The 4794-nt window shown below is 45.5% G+C and overlaps 1 protein-coding gene across 1 annotated transcript in view; it reads left to right on the forward strand.

Moving 5' to 3' along the window:
- The window catches only part of DIP2B (disco interacting protein 2 homolog B), a 150026-nt gene that overhangs the window by 29615 nt on the left and 115617 nt on the right, over positions 1–4794 (forward strand). The window lies entirely within an intron of this gene.

The raw sequence follows: 4794 nt of genomic DNA on the forward strand, positions 1-4794 counted from the left end.
ATCCCTCTGGCAGCCTGGGAAGTCCTCGGGGGATGTCATTTGCAGTGGAGGAGCAGGCCTAAGCTGCAGTCTGACATCCTTAGCTCTGCTGAGGCGGTGGGAGAGGCTCCCACCACCACCGCTGTACTGGCAGCCATCAGCCTGGCTTGTGGCTGAGCAGAGCTCCCCCTGTGGGAGCGCACTGACCATCAGGGGGCAGCTCCTGCATTGAGCGTCTGCCCCCTGGTGGTCAGTGTGTGTCATAGTGACCAGTCATTCCCAGTCTTTCTGCTGTTAGGGTCAGTTTGCATATTACCCTTTTATTATATAGGATAGAGGCCTGGTGCATGGGTGGGGGCCGGCTGGTTTGCCCTTCAGGGTCGGGGGGTCCCCACTGGGGTGCCTGGCCAGCCTGGGTGAGGGGCTGATGGCTGTTTTCAGGCTGGCCACACCACCTTTAGGGTCGGGGGTCCCCACTGGGGTGCCTGGCCAGTCTGGGTGAAGGGCTGAGGGCCGTTTTCAGGCTGGCCAAGCCTCCCCAGCGACAGAAGCTCCCAGCCTCTCCTTTTTTTCTTTTTTTTTTTCTGGGATTTATTTACCTTCTATAATTGAAACTTTGTAGCCTGGAGTGGAGCTCAGAGCCGGCCAGGGTTTGGCTTCCTCCATCGCCAGGGGCAACCCAAGGCTCCAGCTCAGTGGCCACCGCCGGCTGAAAGCAGGTGTCTGGGGTTTATTTACCTTCTATAATTGAAACTTTGTTGCTTTGAGTGTAGCTTAGAGCCCGCCGCGGCAGGCGGGGAACCTTGGCTTCCTCCATCACTGGAGCAAGCAAGCCTCCTGCTCGTTCCAGCTCCGTGGCTGCCGGCCGCCATCTTTGTTGGCAGTTAATTTGCATATCTTGCTGATTAGCCAATGGGAGGCGTAGTGAAGGTATGGTCAATTACCATGTTTGTCTATTATTAGGTAAGATTATATATATATGGTTAAGTGTCCATCCAACTGGTAGCTATGATGTGCACTGACCACCAGAGGGCAGACGCTCAACACAGGAGCTGCCATGACGCGCACTGACCATTTAAAAATAAATGGCACCACGTCCCTGGCGCCGACAAACCAACACTTGGCTTCTCCCAAGTGGGACACAGGCTCCGCCACCACCCCGCAGCAACACCCCACCAAATCACAGCCAAAGCTGCCAAGACCCCATGGTGCAAAATGCAGCCCACAGCCCAGGCCAGCCCAGAAACAGTGGCTGTAGGCACCGGGTAATGACGTCACATAGCAACACCAGCTTCCTCTCCCTAGCAACTAGCCTCCTTGCAGTTTCTTCAGCCCAGGAACCCAACTTGCCAGGTGGAAACATTTTACAGTTTAACCAAATGTTTGTGAAGTGTTTTCCTGTGCCTCATCTCGTTTGATCCTCACAGAAGTCCTGGAGTAGGTAGATAGGAGACTCAGTAGAATCCTATTTTCTTCTCATTAGCAAGATGTGAATAGTGATATTAAAATATTTTTTATAATTAATTACCTTTCAGTGTGCACGAAATCCGTGCACCAGGCCACTAGTAAATAAATATATATATATATATATGTATGTATATGTGTATATATTTATATCTACACTAATAAAAGACAAAGATGCTAATTGACCGTAACTTTGCTACGCCCACCAGCCAATCAGAAGAATATGCAAATTAACCCAACAAAGATGGCTGTTAAATTATTTGCATACTGCAGGCGGGGCGGGACAGCGCGAGCCGCCATCCGGGCCTCCCGTGTGTGACCCAGGGCGGCGGGGTGGGACAGTGTGAGCTGCCACCCACCCCGCCGCCATCGGGCCTCCCGTGGATAAGCCAGCAGGTGGTTATCCCCTGAGGGGTCCCAGACTTTGAGAGGGCACAGGCTGGGCTGAGGGACCCCCCTCCCCCAGTGCACAAATTTTTGTGCACCGGGCCTCTAGTTTATATATAATTATATATAAAAGCACCTACTATAGCTGGGCAGTGGCTGAAATGTTGAATAACAAATCAGTTATGTTGAATAACGGAGTTCCTCTTCTGTCTGGTCTTGTTCTCTGGCTGAAGGAACATCGATATCAGGTGGAGTTCCTTCAGCTTTTAGTGCCCAATGATTTGTGTTCTATTTCTCTCTTCAGGCAGGCCAAGTGTTGCTTTTCTGGCCACTTTTGAGGTCTAGCTGTCAAGTTTTAGTATACTTTTGGTTCACTGAATTTGTCTTCCTGAGCCTTTCAGCTCCTTTCTTCCATTTCCAGTTTTCCACCCAAGTACACGTCTCTTTGATTTCTTGTTCTCTCACTGCCTCCATTTTATTAATTCATTCAGTTCCTCATTCAACAAGTATCTATTGTGCCAGGCTGTGGGCAGGCTACAGAGACGAACAAGACACATCCCTGCCCTCGAGTGCACAGTCTGGTAGGGACACAGATGTGTAAATAAATGATTAAAATACCAGTGCTAGGAGGAGATTAAAAATGGCGGCAGAGTAAGTGGATGCCGCATGGACATTCTCCCAGGAACAAGCTGGAATTACAAGTAAAATACATAAAATACCAGTGCTGTGCTAAGTGTATATTAAAAGTGTGCAGAGTTGTGGGGTCACCAGGAAGAAGTGACTATCACGAGGTGGCAGGCATCACTGAGGAGGTGACTTTTGAGCAGGGCCTTGTGGTCAAAGAAAAGGGGGAGGGCATTTTTAAGTTAGTATATTGCTCATCATCATAGTCCTCACGTTCTCATTGCAGTTTATCTTCTTCCAGGTCTCCTTAATGTCTTTGCTCGTTTATGGATTTAATGGCGCTAATTAGTAGGGCTAAATTAGACTCTTGATTCACTTTTTCAAAACCTGAGATGGTTGATTAATGTCCAACCGTTTGTCCCACATCATTTATTGACAGTGAATGATTGAGACTCTAGAGAAGCACTGAAGAAAGCCTTTAAAAGCATTTCACTTTATCAGATGTGTTCTGAGCCAGCAGAAGAGGTCTTTGTTTCCTCCAAGGAGGGAGGGAGTGAGAGGGAGGGAAATTGTGAGAGAGGGAGGGAGGGAGGGAGGAGGGGGTGGAGGGAGGGAAGCTTATGAGTGGGGAATGGGACAAAAGAATGCTTCTTTGTTTCTTTTGCAATAAATGACATGATTTCCTGTTTTTAAGAATGTTTCTTTGGTATGCTCCCACACCTCTTGTTAGTTGTGTATATTGTTGGAGGATTTTATCCATTGTGGTTCTAATATCAAGCCTTGGACAAGGTATATAGTCTGTAAATATTTGTTGGATGACTAATGGAATAAATAAATGAATAATGGTGCTGTACCAACATATTTCAGTGAGGTGCTTGTTTTATTTCCTGCATTATTCTTGGAAATTCCTCCCTACAAAACTAGTAGGTCAAAGCAGTAACAGCCAATTTAAAATATCTTAATGAACACGTGGATGTAGTTTGCTAATTTGACAGGGTTTGGTGTTTTTCCTTTTTGTTTTGTTTTGTTTCTAAATGCATTGTGGTCCTGACCAATGTGGCTCAGGAAATATTCTTAGATTGATTTTTGTGTACCTGTGGGAATGTTATCGTTGTGTAAATTCCTAAAAGGGTAGTTGCTGAGTCAAAATTTTGATAGAAATTGCCAAATTGCACCTAAGAGATTTTATCAGTTTATTTTTCAATTATATTCTGATGATCCCAAGGCTATATCTCTTTCCTGAGTTCTAGATCCATCTATCCAACTGTTAATTGGACATCTCCTCTTGTGTGTCTCATAGGCTTTTTCTAACCTCAGCTCTCATTTACTTTGATCCAGCAAACGTGGCACTTCTTGCTGTTATTTCTCTATCAAAGAATATCACCATCTGCCTGGTTGCTCAAGCCAGAAATTATCTTCTCCACCTATATCCAACCAGTCATCAAATCCTATTCAGTCTTTCTCCCTGATGTCTCTTGTAATCCATTCACTTTTCATCCCTCTACCACTGTGTTTAATTTAAACTATTACCAAGTTGTCCAGATCACTGTAGTAGCTTTGGGGCAACTACTCTCTCTGGCTTCTACTCATGGTCCCATTCTCTTCAGAAAGTGTGAGCTTGCCGCACTTGGAATCTTTGAGTGTTACTCCCCTGAGTAGCCCATCAGTGAGTCCTGCCACCTGTCCACCATCTACTCCACCATTCAGAGACTGAGGCCAACAGCAGCTAACATTCATCACTCTTGATTTCAAATCTGTGTCCATCAAAATATGCACACACATACACCCCACACACAGAAACTGACTAATGGGCCAATGCTGCCCTGGACAGGTAGCTCAGTTGGTTAGAGTGTCATCCTCGCATGCCAAAGTTGTGGGTTTGTCCCCGCATCAGAGCACAATCAAGAGTCAACCAATGAATGCATAAATAAGTGGAACAACAACTTGATGTTTCTCTCTCCCCCATCTCTTTAAAATCAATTAAAAAATGGGTACATGTTGTAAATTTGAATATATAAATTACTTTTTATACTAAATTTTGAATTTTGCCCTAGCCAGTTTGGCTCAGTGGCTAGAGTGTTGGCCTGTGGACTGAAGGGTCCTGGGTTCAATTCTGGTCAAGGGCATATGCTTGGGTCACAGGCTCGATCCCTGGTAGTGGGGGTGTGCAGGAGGCAGACAATCAATGATTCTCTCTCATCATTGATGTTTCTATCACTCTCTCCTTCTCCCTTCCTCTCTAAAATCAATAAAAATATATTAAAAACATTTTTTTCTTTCAGGTAGGGTTTTCTCTGACTAAAAAAAAAATTATTTTCTTTTGGAAAACAATGCAGCATT

This window comes from Myotis lucifugus, unplaced genomic scaffold (genome assembly GCF_000147115.1).
Source record: "Myotis lucifugus unplaced genomic scaffold, Myoluc2.0 scaffold_91, whole genome shotgun sequence".
In the NCBI taxonomy this organism is placed as follows: domain Eukaryota; kingdom Metazoa; phylum Chordata; class Mammalia; order Chiroptera; family Vespertilionidae; genus Myotis; species Myotis lucifugus.